Below are 15,080 nucleotides of genomic sequence, written 5' to 3'. Positions count from 1 at the left end.
TGTTGAGTGCCTCCATGCATTTGTATTTTATTTTTATTCCATTGAGCTTAAATTCTTTTGTGGCATTATTGAGAGGGAACCTGCAAGTCAGCGTTCTGCTTAGAGTCACGTTGGCACAAGCCTTTTGAGATTTGGTTGGGGAACCCTCCCACCTTTCGGGCAAAACAAATATATTTCAATTTTAAAACTAATTTCATGCAATTGTACTCCTTTTGCCAGTGGGTGGAGAGAAGCTTTTGCATGCTTGATGCACATTTTCTGTAATTCTGCACATTTTGCCATGACTTATGCCATGATCATAATGATATCTGACAGAGAGTGTCTAACAAAATCAATGGGGACCCCCTGGAGGTCAGGGCCCCTGGGCACATGCCCAAGGTTTAGATATCTGGCTAGACTACCGTACCTAGCAATCTAAAACATGTTCGCTGACATGGGCTAATTGAGTGACTGTCAGTGACTGGCATAACAAGAGAGAAACTGCTGATGCAATACCAAATTTTGAAGTTGCACCATAGGAATTATATTATTCTAACTCTCAACATTAAGCTGAGTCCCTACTGAGTTCCTAAAACACAGCGCATAACCTGGGTATAGGCAGATTACTTCATCCTACTCTCTATCTATTTCTCTCCTTCTCTCGCTCTGTCTCTCTCTTATTCTCTCACTCACCTGTTCTTGCTCTCTCCCCATCAAACATACAGTTTTAAATGCTGAACTTGCCAACGTGACAAGGCTTCAATTGACTCATCATTTGATCCATGAAAAGGCTTTGAAATAGAACACTGAAAGGTGGTATTTAACGTGTTCAAGGTCCCACCATATAATGACCCAGTACCTCAGGTGTGGAAAGTCCAATCAATGAACACAATAAACGGAACACTTTTGATTTCAGGAGAAAGTGACATTCATCCTTCAAACTGTGGGTTGGAAGGAGAACGTACAGTAGCGTGAGTTTTTTATTTTATTTTTTTATTTCACCTTTATTTAACCAGGTAGGCAAATTGAGAACACGTTCTCATTTACAATTGCGACCTGGCCAAGATAAAGCAAAGCAGTTCGACACATACAACAACACATAGTTACACATGGAGTAGAACAAACATACAGTCAATAATACAGTGAAAAATAAGTCTATATACAATGTGAGCAAGTGAGGTGAGATAAGGGAGGTGAAGGCAAATAAAATATATTAATAAATAAAAATATAAAAAAGGCCATGGTGGCGAAGTAAATACAATATAGCAAGTAAAAAAACACTGGAATGGTTGGTTTGCAGTGGAAGAAGGTGCAAAGTAGAGATAGAAATAAGGGGGTGCAAAGGAGCAAAATAAATAAATACAGTAGGTAAAGAGGTAGTTGTTTGGGCTAAATTATAGATGGGCTATGTACAGGTGCAGTAATCTATGAGCTGCTCTGACAGCTGGTGCTTAAAGCTAGTGAGGGAGATAAGTGTTTCCAGTTTCAGAGATTTTTGTAGTTCGTTCCAGTCATTGGCAGCAGAGAACTGGAAGGAGAGGAGGCCAAAGGAAGAATTGGTTTTGGGGGTTACCAGAGAGATATACCTGCTGGAGCGCGTGCTACGGGTGGGCGTTGCTATGGTGACCAGCGAGCTGAGATAAGGGGGGACTTTACCTAGCAGGGTCTTGTAGATGACCTGGAGCCAGTGGGTTTGGCGACGAGTGTGAAGCGAGGGCCAGCCAACAAGAGCGTACAGGTCGCAGTGGTGGGTAGTATATGGGGCTTTGGTGACAAAACGGATGGCACTGTGATAGACTGCATCCAATTTATTGAGTAGGGTTTTGGAGGCTATTTTGTAAATGACATCACCGAAGTCAAGGATTGGTAGGATGGTCAGTTTTAGAAGGGTATGTTTGGCAGCATGAGTGAAGGATGCTTTGTTGCGGAATAGGAAGCCGATTCTAGATTTAACTTTGGATTGGAGATGCTTGATGTGAGTCTGGAAGGAGAGTTTACAGTCTAACCAGACACCTAGGTATTTGTAGTTGTCCACATATTCTAAGTCAGAGCCGTCCAGAGTAGTGATGTTGGACAGGCGGGCAGGTGCAGGCAGCGATCGGTTGAAGAGCATGCATTTAGTTTTACTTGTATTTAAAAGCAATTGGAGGCCACGGAAGGAGAGGTGTATGGCATTGAAGCTCGCCTGGAGGGTTGTTAACACAGTGTCAAAAGAAGGGCCAGAAGTATACAGAATAGTGACGTCTGCGTAGAGGTGGATCAGAGACTCACCAGCAGCAAGAGCGACATCATTGATGAATACAGAGAAGAGAGTCGGTCCAAGAATTGAACCCTGTGGCACCCCCATAGGGACTGCCAGAGGTCCGGACAACAGACCCTCCGATTTGACACACTGAACTCGATCAGAGAAGTAGTTGGTGAACCAGGCGAGGCAATCATTAGAGAAACCAAGGCTGTCGAGTCTGCCGATGAGGATGTGGTGATTGACAGAGTCAAAAGCCTTGGCCAGGTCAATGAATATGGCTGCACAGTACTGTTTCCTATCGATAGCGGTTAAGATATCGTTTATGACCTTGAGCGTGGCTGAGGTGCACCCATGACCAGCTCTGAAACCAGATTGCATAGCGGAGAAGGTATGGTGGGATTCGAGATGGTTGGTAATCTGTTTGTTGACTTGGCTTTCGAAGACCTTAGAAAGGCAGGGTAGGATAGATATAGGTCTGTAGCTGTTTGGGTCAAGAGTGTCCCCCCCTTTGAAGAGGGGGAAGAATGTCGCAGCTGCTTTCCAATCTTTGGGAATCTCAGACGACACGAAAGAGAGGTTGAAAAGGCTGGTAATAGGGGTGGCAACAATTTCAGCAGATAGTTTTAGAAAGAAAGGGTCCAGATTATCTAGCCCGGCTGATTTGTAAGGGTCCAGATTTTGCAGCTCTTTCAGAACATCAGCTGACTGTATTTGGGAGAAAGAGAAATGGGGAAGGCGTGGGCGAGTAGCAGAGGGGAGGCCAGTGCTGTTGACCGGAGTAGGGGTAGCCAGGTGGAAAGCATGGCCAGCCGTAGAAAAATGCTTGTTGAAATTCTCAATTATAGTGGATTTGTCGGTGGTGACAGTGTTTCCTATCTTCAGTGCAGTTGGAAGCTGGTAACTACTAGTCTGTGTCAAACAGATCTGTCACTGGAAACTCCCTGTGTTTCACCAGGCAGACACTTGTGGTGTTCTCTACTGTGTGTGTGGTGCCTAATTCTTTCTAACCAGAGATGAATCTGGACTAATTGTGCCATTGGAACTGCTGTGAAAGCTGTATATTGAGTGCCCTCTAGTGGCTCTAGTTGCCATAGCACTCTGTCATCCAACCTGGTTGCTGGGTCTATCCACTTGGAATGAAACTGAACTCAAACGGGGAAGGACTGACTACATGAACTTGGCCAAGAAAAAACGCTTGTTTTCCTTTTCAATTGTGTAACATTTTACTATGTTTATGCTATGGTTTGCACTAGTGATGTACAAGTCGACTTATAACCCGCGGTCATAGTTTTATCTGGGTGGGATGAATAAACAGAAAACAACACCTTAAAAAAGACATAAATGTAAACTGTCATTCTTGTGCAATTTATATCTATAGGTTGAGGTTTTTCTTTCATTATTTTAGGCTATCTGGCATGAGTGTATAAGCCTAAGGTTGAGGACAGGGGTGTCAAACTCATTCCATGAAGGGCCTAGTGTCTGTAGGTTTGAGTTTTTTTCCTTTCAATTAAGACCTAGACAACCAAGTGAGGGGAGTTCCTTACTAATTAGAAACCTTAATTCATGAATCAAGTACAGGGAAGGAGCGAAAACCCACAGCCACTAGTTTGACACTGTGCTTTATGGCTTAACATGCTGACTAGACCGGGCAGGCACTTCTGTCTGCGTGCGCCATCTTACGCAGGTTGATTTTGTTCATCCACACCAGAGGCGATCAGGACACGTAGGTTAATTTTCTTCATCCACACCAGAGGCGATCAGGACACCTATACCCAGGTTATCTGTGGATTAATTGTCGGAGTAGAGGACTTTTTGCATTTCAGGTAAAATAACAATCCAATGTTTATATCCCAGGACAAATTAGGAAGCTAGCTAAATTGCCATGAATGTTTAATGCTTTTTGATTTGTCCCCAAATGAATATAGTTGGTTCAGAGTTAGTTTTGATATTTCAACCTGCATGTCCTGATGTGTCTTGTGTGGATGGACAAAATCAACTTGCGTATGCCCGGTCTAGTCAGCATGTAACTGTAGGCGGACCAAATACCCTACACCAAGCCAAATAGACTCGTTTTTTCCCTCTGTGTATCAAAATTAACTATGTCAGAGTTGAATTCAATAAGGGAAATTCTGCAAAATGAAGAGTTGACAATAACAAGAAGGGAGGGACAGAAAATAAATGTTTGAGAGAGATTTGCTGAAGTGGTGGAAGAGAATGATAGCAGTATGTTATGTGTGAAGATTGTGAGGTGCTATACAAATTCCACAGTCACAAGATGGGGATTTTAAATAGGCCTATGGCACCTCAAAGGAATTGTAGTCTACTGTTCAGATGGGTTAAAGCTACAATATGTAACTTTTTGGGCAACCCAACCAAATTCACATAGAAGTGTGATTTATAGATCTTTCATTCTCATTGAAAGCAAGTCAAAGAAGCGGTAGATCTGTTCTATATGCGCTATTTCTATAATTCCCATTCTTAAGTTTCGTTTTTGCCTGGTCTAACCTCTCACATAGCCTTCATATTAACTCCTGAAGAATTAGGCATTTCCCTCAGTAAAATTGTACACCAAATGTATGCAAAATGTTGGAGAAATGCAATTTCTTTCATTCAGCGTCTTGATAAAATGAGAATGAATGCACAGTTAGATGCCTTCTGTAGGGGTGCTATCTTAATCATTTTAATCAGCATCATAAAAGCTGATAGTATTTCAACCACATAAAATATGCATCCAAGCCAAACCGAAATCTTATCAGAAACATGTTGGTCATTTCACAGCTTTCTGTTTCCTTAGAACCAGTCAAACTGATGTCATTTAGAAAGGTTTTCTGTGCAAAATTTCTCTTTATTTTATTTGTTATGGCATTTTCTCCCTGGCCCCTAAACGTCTTTGCTCCCCGACAGCAGAGATGACAGAGAACTTTACCGATGTCAAATAGATTGAGGCATTCATTCTATCGATTTGTGTCATTATTCTGGTGAGCAAGGGTTTATTTGGTATTCTAGGGAAACATATTAGGGAAGAAGAGAAGCTGAATGTAGGCCTGTTTAATTATAGACATGTTGACTAACAGCCTACCAAAATGGCGGTAAATATAAGCAAAAACATATCTAAATCAGGAAAATTACGTAAAAAATGTATCGGCTGTCTCTGCCTATACTATAGCTTATTTTCTATATTAGCCGGTTAGGCTAGGGTGCATGCCTCAGTTTTCATTTCATCACAAAGTTGGGAAGATGTGGATGGGTTATTAGCAATAGAATCCCACAGTGGAGGTGTCATAAACCCATTAAACTTAGCAGTCAAACAGGGAAATGGTTCCAATAATTTTACCACCATTTTGCCCATAGGGTATTTTGGAAACATTTAAAATAAGGGCTGTGTTTTGATAGGCTTACCCTGGCAAGACCTTTTGATAAATATGTACAGTCGTGTCCAACATTTTTGAGAATGACACAAATATTAATTTCCACAAAGTTTGCTGCTTCAGTGTCTTTAGATATTTTTGTCAGATATTACTATGGAATACTGAAGTATAATTATAAGCATTTCATAAGTGTCAAAGGCTTTAATTGACAATTACATGAAGTTGATGCAAAGAGTCAATATTTGCAGTGTTGACCCTTCTTTTTCAAGACCTCTGCAATCCACCCTGGCATGCTGTCAATTAACTTCTGGGCCACATCCTGACTGATGGCAGCCCATTCTTGCATAATTAATGCTTGGAGTTTTTCAGATAATTATTATTTTTTTTGTCCACCCGCCTTTTGAGGATTGACCACAAGTTCTCAATGGGATTGAGGTCTGGGGAGTTTCCTGGCCATGGACCCAAAATATCGATGTTATGTTCCCCGAGCCACTTAGTTATCACTTTTGCCTTATGGCAAGGTGCTCCATCATGCTGGAAAAGGCATTGTTCGTCACTAAACTGTTCCTGGATGGTTGAGAGAAGTTGCTCTCGGAGGATGTGTTGGTACCATTCTTTATTCATGGCTGTGTATGTACTAAGGCAAAATTGTGAGTGAGCCCACTCCCTTGGCTGAGAAGCAACCCCACACATGAATGGTCTCAGGATGCTTTACTGTTGCCATGACAAAGGACTGATGGTAGCGCTCACCTTGTCTTCTCTGGACAAGCTTTTTTTCTGGATGCCCCAAACAATCGGAAAGAGAATTCATCAGAGAAAATGACTTTACCCCAGTCCTTAGCAGTCCAATCCCTGTACCATTTGCAGAATATCAGTTTGTCCCTGATGTTTTTCCTGGAGAGAAGTGGCTTCTTTGCTGCCCTTCTTGACACCAGGCCATCCTCCAAAAGTCTTTGCCTCACTGTGTGTGCAGATGCACTCACACCTGCCTGCTGCCATTCCTGACCAAGCTCTGTACTGGTGGTGCCCCGATACCTCAGCTGAATATACTTTAGGAGACGGTCCTGGCGCTTGCTGGACTTTCTTGGGCGCCCTGAAGCCTTCTTCACAACAATTGAATTGCTCTCCTTGAAGTTCTTGATGATGCGATAAATGGTTGATTTAGGTGCAATCTTACTGACAGCAATATCCTTGCCTGTGAAGCCCTTTTTGTGCAAAGCAATGATGACGGCATGTATTTCCGTGCAGGTAACCATGGTTGACAGAGGAAAAACAATGATTCCAAGCACCACCCTCCTATTGAAGCTTCCAGTCCGTTATTCGAAATCAATCAGCATGACAGAGTGATCTCCAGCCTTGTCCTCGTCAACACTCACACCTGTGTTAACGAGAGAATCACTGACATGATGTCAGCTGGTCCTTTTGTGGCAGGGCTGAAATGCAATGGAAATGTTTTTGGGGGATTCAGTTCATTTGCATGTCAAAGAGGGACATTGCAATTAATTGCAATTCATCGGATCACTCTTCATAACATTCTGGAGTATAAGCAAATTGCCATCATACAAACTGAGGCAGCAGACTTTGTGAAAATTCATATTTGGGATTTGGGATTTTTGGATTTCTATTTGCCATATTTTTGTGTTATTCAAAACTTTTGGCCACGACTGTACATACTTTTTTTTCCAAATATACCTTTATTCTCCTCAAACCATACCACCCCTCCCCCAATTGGAGTAAACAAATAAACAATAACACTTGCACGGAACCCAAACCGGCTGCGCGCGTGCGCCATCGTGCAAAATTTATTTTGTCCCCCTACACCAAGCGCGATCACGACATGCAGGTTAAAATATCAAAACAAACTCTGAACCAATTACATTATTATGGGGACAGGTCGAAAAGCACTAAACATGTATGGCCTTTTAAATAAAACTCTGTTTTTATTCCATGTTAAGGTGCGGTGAGAAGAAACTGGCTCACGTCAAATGCAACAGACCAAGAAGTCTTAACTCAAATAAATATAGTGTGTCATGATTTAGTTTACTGTAGGAATAGGCCTGTGTTCAAACTGGAGCCAATAGCACAGTTCAGTTTACAGGCGTAAGCTGTCTGGATATCTTTACAACTGCTTGAGGTCTATAATTTCCATCCTGTTGTGCGTTTCCCGAAACAAAAGTGTTTCCAGCAATTCTGAGCGACGGGGAGGACAAAATAAATAAACAGTGGTACTTACAGATAGAGAATGTTTCAGGTCAGTGTAAACTACCTAGATTATAGAGCCTAGAATCAATCAGACCAAGTGGTTACCGGTGATAGCCGACACCCGCATAGCTGATGTTTGGCGGTTTCGGAGGTGTAACTGTATTGGAGCTGTCAAATCAGTGAGCAGCTGCTCTTGATCATTGCTGCGAAGCCACAGCATCCCATTTGCATTAGAAGTTGAGCATGTGTAGGATGTATAGAATAATGACGCTCAAATTAAAAAGCATTAAACGAAGTAATGAGGATTTCTATCAACCTAATCGAGGTGTAGATTACATCTCACATTCCAGTGTTCCAACTTGTAAACAGGGCTGCATGGGATTTCTCTTAATGTGATTCCGTGCAGCCAATTTGACAGCTCTAACGCAGTTCAACCTCCTCCACTGCCAAAAGAACCACTATGCAGATGTCGACTAAAGGGGATCTGATTGAATTGAGCCCTTGTTCAAGCAAACCGCTATCCCTTTTCTCTCACACACACACTTGCTGACAATGTGAGCGATACACTTTTTTGTAGTCAGAGCTAGGGAAAGATTTTGCAGTGTGTTCTTCTATCCTGGTGTCCACCTAAAATTGATTTCCATTCAAAATCTTATTTCCCTAACCTTAACCCAAATCCTACACCTAACCACTTACCATAACCCTCATTGTAACTCTAAACCTAACCCCCAAGCTTAAAATAGCCTTTGTCTTCATGGGGACATGGGAAATGTCCCCACGGGGGAGAATTTCTTGTTTTACTATCCTTGTGGGGACTTTCAGGGATTTTAGGTCCCCACAAAGATAGAACATAACGTGTTTGTCTTGTGTATTGAGCACTTCAATAATTTTCTTCAGTGATGTCTTTTGCTTTCGGAATTATAAAAAATAAATAAAAATCACCTTTATTTAACCAGCTAGGCTAGTTGAGAACAAGTTCTCATTTACAACTGTGACCTGGCCAAGATAAAGCAAAGCAGTTTGACACATACAACAACACAGAGTTACACATGGAATAAACAAGCATACAGTCAATAATACAGTAGAAAAAACAGTGTGTGCAAATGACGTAGGATAAGGGAGGTAAAGGCAATAAAATAGGCCATAGTGGAGAGGTAATTACAATATAGCAATTAAACACTGGAGTGATAGATGTGCAGAAGATGAATGTGCAAGTAGAGATACTGGGGTGCAAAGGAGCAAAATAAATAAATAAATACAGTATGGGGATGAGGTATTTGGATGGGCTATTTACAGATGTGCTATGTACAGGTGCAATGATCTGTGAGCTGCTCTGACAGCTGGTGCTTGAAGTTAGTGAGGGAGATATGAGTCTCCAGCTTCAGCGATTTTTGCAGTTTGTTCCAGTCACTGGCAGCAGAGAACTGGAAGGAAAGGTGGCCAAAGGAGGTTTTGGCTTTGGAGGTGACCAGTGAAATATACAAAATCAAATCAAATGTATTTCTCACATACACATGGTTAGCAGATGTTAATGCAAGTGTAGCGAAATGCTTGTGCTTCTAGTTCCGACCATGCAGTAATATCTAACAAGTAATCTAACCTAACAATTCCACAACAACTACCTTATACACACAAGTGTAAAGGAATGAATACGAATATGTACATACAAATATATAAATGAGTGATGGCCGAACGGCATTGGCAAGATGCAGTAGATGGTATAGAGTACAGTATATACATATGAGATGAGTAATGTAGGGTATGAAAACATTATATGAAGTGGCATTGTTTAAAGTGGCTAGTGATACATTACATCAAGATGGCAAGATGCAGTAGATGGTATAGCGTACAGTATATACATTTGAGACAAGTAATGTAGGGTATGAGAACATTATATAAAGAGACTAGTGATAAATTGATTACATACATTTTTCCATTATTAAAGTGGCTGGAGTTGAGTCAATATGTTGGCAGCAGCCACTCAATGTTAGTGATGGCTGTTTAACAGTCTGATGGCCTTGAGATAGAAGCTGTTTTTGAGTCTCTCGGTCCCCGCTTTGATGCACCTGTACTGACCTCCTGTGACATCGGGTGGTGACGGTGTCCTGGAGGGCAGGTAGTTTGCACCCGGTGATGCGTTGTGCAGACCTCACTACCCTCTGGAGAGCCTTCCGGTTATGGGCGGAGCAGCTGCCGTACCAGGCGGTGATACAGCCCGACAGGATGCTCTCGATTGTGCATCTGTAAAGGTTTGTGAGTGTTTTTGGTGACAAGCCGAATTTCTTCAGCCTCCTGAGGTTGAGGAGGCGCTGCTGCGCCTTCTTCACCACGCTGTGCGTGTGGGTGTACCATTTCAGTTTGTCCGTGATGTGTATGCAGAGGAACTTAAAACTCTCCATCTTCTCCACTACTGTCCCGTCAATGTAGATAGGCGGCTGTTCCCTCTGCTGTTTCCTGAAGTCCACGATCATCTCCTTTGTTTTGTTGACATTGAGTGTGAGGTTATTTTCCTGACACCACACTCCGAGGGGCCTCATCTCCTCCCTGTAGGCCGTCTCGTCGTTGTTGGTAATCAAGCCTTATAAAGCGAGGGCCAGCCAACGAAAGCATACAGGTCGCAGTGGTGGGTAGTATATGGGGCTTTGGTGACAAAACGGATGGCACTGTGATAGACTGCATCCAATTTGTTGAGTAGAGTGTTGGAGGCTATTTTGTAAATGACATTGCCAAAGTCAAGGATCGGTAGGATAGTCAGTTTTACGAGGGTATGTTTGGCAGCATGGGTGAAGGATGCTTTGTTGCAAAATAGGAAGCCAATTCTAGATTTCATTTTGGATTGGAGATGCGTAATGTGGGTCTGGAAGGAGAGTTTACAGGCTAACCAGACACCTAGGTATTTGTAGTTGTCCACATATTCTTGGTCAGAACCGTCCAGAGTAGTGATGCTGGATGGGCGGGCAGGTGCGGGCAGCGATCGGTTGAAGAGCATGCATTTAGTTTTACTTGCATTTAAGAGCAGTTGGAGGCCATGGAAGGACAGTTGAATGGCATTGAAGCTCGTCTGGAGGTTAGTTAGCACAGTGTCCAAAGAAGGGCCACAGGTATACAGAATGGTGTCGTCTGTGTAGAGGTGGATCAGAGAATCACCAGCAGCAAGAGCGACATCATTGATGTATACAGAGAAGAGAGTCGGCCCGAGAATTGAACCCTGTGGCACCCCCTTAAAGACTGCCAGAGGTCCGCACAAAAGGCCCTCCGATTTGACACACTGAACCCTATCAGAGAAGTAGTTGGTGAACCAGGCGAGGCAATCATTTGAGAAACCAAGGCTGTTGAGTCTGCCAAAAAGAATGTGGTGATTGACAGAGTCGAAAGCCTTGGTCAGGTTGATGAAGACGGATGCACAGTATTGTCTCTTATTGATGGAAGTTATATCGTTTAGGACCTTGAGCGTGGCTGAGGTGCACCCATGACCAGCTCGGAAGCCAGATTGCATAGCGGAGAAGGTTAGGTGGGATTAGAAATGGTCGGTAATCTGTTTGTTAACTTGGCTTTTGAAGACCTTAGAAAGGCAGGGAAGGATAGATGTAGGTCTGTAGCAGTTTGGGTCTAGAGTGTCTCCCCCTTTGAAGAGGGGGAAGAATGCGGCAGCTTTCCAATCTTTGGAATCTCAGACGATACGAAAGAGAGGTTGAACAGGCTAGTAATGTCTTCTTTGTATAGCTGTAATTATGTCTCACGTGTGTACAGGTCACTTAATTCAGGGGAAGCTCTGGCCCAATGAAGGTGAAGAATTTGGCCCAATGAAGAATTTGCTGTCCCAAATGAGGCTTTCTAATGGAAGATGTCTGGTTTTAATCTAGGGAACCATTGTTGAATTGCTGGCTGACATGCGGTTACACATTGGGTCATCTCTGGCTGGCTTAAGGCACCCGTATCTAGGCCACTTCAGGACCGTAATTCCATACCAAATGTGGACCGGAAGAAGGTGGTCATTGAGGGCCAGGTCCATCTCTGATACATTTTGTTATCTTGGTAGGGTTTGGCTCAGGGCTATGACTAGCTTTAAGGTCACGGCTGTACAATGTATTACCATTTTAGGCTTAGGGTTAGCACTGTTATCCTACCCCTCTTTGGAGCCAAGGTGCGGGAATTAGGCTTTGGGCATCTCTGGATCAATTTGGGCAGCGGTCTAAGGCACTGCATCTCAGTGCAAGAGGCATCACTACAGTCCCTGGTTTGATTCCAGGCTGTATCACATCCGGCCGTGATTGGGAGTCCCATAGGGTGGAGCACAATTGTCCCAGTGTCGTCTGGGTTTGGCCGTCGCTTGTGATGACGATAGACTGCCACTAGATAGTGACACAGACTAAAAACAATACATGTTACATTCTTTGAAATAATGTTAGCCATCCTAATATGCTCCCATTACTGTGGTTTATCAGTGAGACACACACGACATACTGGACAATGTGGGTGTGTGTGTGTGTGTGCTTGCCTGCCTTCTTTTGCGAGTGTGTGCATATGTGTGTGTATGTCTGTCTGTCTCCCCTGTGTCTTGCTGTGTGCTGATAATGAGAGTGACAGACTGTTTGTTTCCCTCCTCTAGCTCAATCTCTTTCTCTCTCTGTCTCGGTCTTGAAGGGACTCCGACAGTAATATGCAGAACGAGGGAAGATATTGGTCTCGGTCAATCTAACCTCTTCCCTCTCAACATCTATCATCTCTCCTTCTCATCTCTCCCTTTCTTCCTCTATCTACTGTATATTCTCTGACTCTATTCCCATCTTTCTCCCTCTAATTCATCATGTCCAATCACTCCAGTCACACTGTGCTTAGCCAGTCAACCTGCTCTGACAAGCTGGAACAACATCAGCTACCGGTAAGTGGGGTGGAAAGTTATATTTGCTTCTTATTCTTATGAGTGGCCTTGTTAATTAGCTGTTGTTCACATCATCCCACAGTTGAGGTTTATATTTTTTAAAGCTTATATATTAATATTTTTTGTGATTTACTAAAGAGTGTAGACAGACAGACTGGCTGTCTGGTCATTCAATCGCCATCCTGTCTCGCAGCCTGGATGAGACTACACTGATACGAGTTACAGACACACTGTGTGTGTTAGTGGAGATATGGCTCCAGTCTCACGTCTTCACTCTGTTCTTCAATGAAAATTATTAGGAGTGTTCTTTACAACCAGGTCACACGTGATACATGTCAGTATTCCACGTAGGGACTTTCTCTGAGGATGTTGGGCGATGATGTGAAAACCTGCCACTAGGGGCAAAAGTGAGCACTGTTACCTTCAAGTAGGTTTCAGTTTTCAAATCGAATTGTATTTGTCACATGCACCAAATACAACAGATGTAGACCTTACAGTGAAATGCTAACCTGTGCCCCCGCATATTGACTCTGTACCGGTACTTACTGTATATAGCCTCGCTACAGTTATTTGAATGCTGATCTTTTAATTATTTTTAAATGTTGTACCTATTTTTTTACTTCACTTTTTTCTTAAACAATCTCAGTTGCTCTCCACACTTTCCTCACCCACCTAGATAAGAGGAATACCTATGTGAGAACTCTGTTAATTGACTACAGCTCAGAGTTCAACACCATTGTCCCCTCTAAGTTTGTCACCAAGCTTAGGATTCTGGGTCTGAACACCTCCCTTGCAACTGGATCCTGTACTGTACCTGTACTGTACCTATCAATCCCTGTCCACCCTATATTTTTTAGTCACGTTTATGAGTATTTATGTATAAGAGTAGATCACTGTCTAATATGGCGCACGGACATTTTCTCACCAGCTGGGCTACATTTCACATTGTCTAACCATGATTTTGGTGGCTAAATATAAACATTTGCGATCAAACTCTATATGGATTGTGTAATATGATGTTACAGGAGTGTCATCTGAAGAATTCTGAGAAGGTTAGTGAAAAAATTAATATATTTTGGCGATGTTGACTTTTATCGCTCACTTTGGCTAGAATCAATGCTGGGCTGCTATGTGCTATGTGCTATGCTAATATAACGATTTATTGTGTTTTCGCTGTAAGACACTTAGAAAATCTGAAATATTGTCTGTATTCACAGGATCTGTGTCTTTCGATTAGTGTATGCTGTGTATTTTTACGAAATGTTTGATGATTAGTAAGTAGGTAAACACGTTGCTCTATGTATTTTTTCTAGTCCATTTGTGACGGTGGGTGCAATTGTAACCTATGCCATCTACCTGAAATATGCACTTTTTTCTAACAAAACCTATCCCATACCATAAATATGTTATCAGACTGTCATCTGATGAGTTTTTTTCTTGGTTAGGGGCTATAAATATCTTAGTTTAGCCGAATTGGTGATAGCTACTGGTGTTGGTGGACAAATAAAAGATGGTGGATTATGCTAATGTGTTTTTAGGTAATAGATGTACATCTTTACATATTGTGTCTTCCCTGTAAAACATTTTAAAAATCGGACATGTTGGCTGGATTCACAAGATCTGTGTCTTTCATTAGCTGTATTGGACTTTAATGTGTGAAAGTTAAATATTAAAAAAATATATATTTTTTGAATTTCGCGGCACTGGTTTTTCAGTGGGGGTGGGGGGGGAGTGCCGCTAGCGGCACCCTCATCCTAGACAGGTTAATATCTCTGGTACTTGTAATGTTTTTTTAATGTTGTATTTAGATATTAATGCATTTGATTCATCCACTGTCTTAATGATCATTTGATTTCCAGTCAATAATTTTTTCCCCCCAAACGATTTTTGAGAGAAATACAGTCGAACCCATTGGGTATCTCATCACACCCTCATATGCCATATCTTGAAATATGCACATACTGGATGCATGTTTTCAAATATTTTTTATTCTATACAGGCTTCCTTATTTTCACTCTGTCAGTATTGTGGAGTAACTGCAATGTGGTTGGTCCATCCTCAGTTTTCTCCAATCACAGCCATTAAACTCTAACTGTTTTAAAGTCACCAGTGGCCTCATGGTGAATACCCTGAGTGGTTTCCTTCCTCTCCGGCAACTAAGTTACAAAGGACACCTGTATCTTTGCAGTGACTGGGTGTAAGTGGCTAGGCATCCCGCTAGCGGAACAACTTCCAGTGAAACTGGAGGGCGCGCACTTCAAATAAATAATCATAAAAATCATGGATATTAAACATTTAGGTACATATGTGTCTTCTATCGGTTGAAAGCTTAAATTCTTGTTAATCTAACTGCACTCTCCGATTTACAGTAGCTATTACAGCGAAAGCATGCCATGCGATTGTT

This window comes from Salvelinus fontinalis, chromosome 28 (genome assembly GCF_029448725.1).
Source record: "Salvelinus fontinalis isolate EN_2023a chromosome 28, ASM2944872v1, whole genome shotgun sequence".
In the NCBI taxonomy this organism is placed as follows: Eukaryota; Metazoa; Chordata; class Actinopteri; order Salmoniformes; family Salmonidae; genus Salvelinus; species Salvelinus fontinalis.
This window is presented reverse-complemented; position numbering follows the sequence as displayed.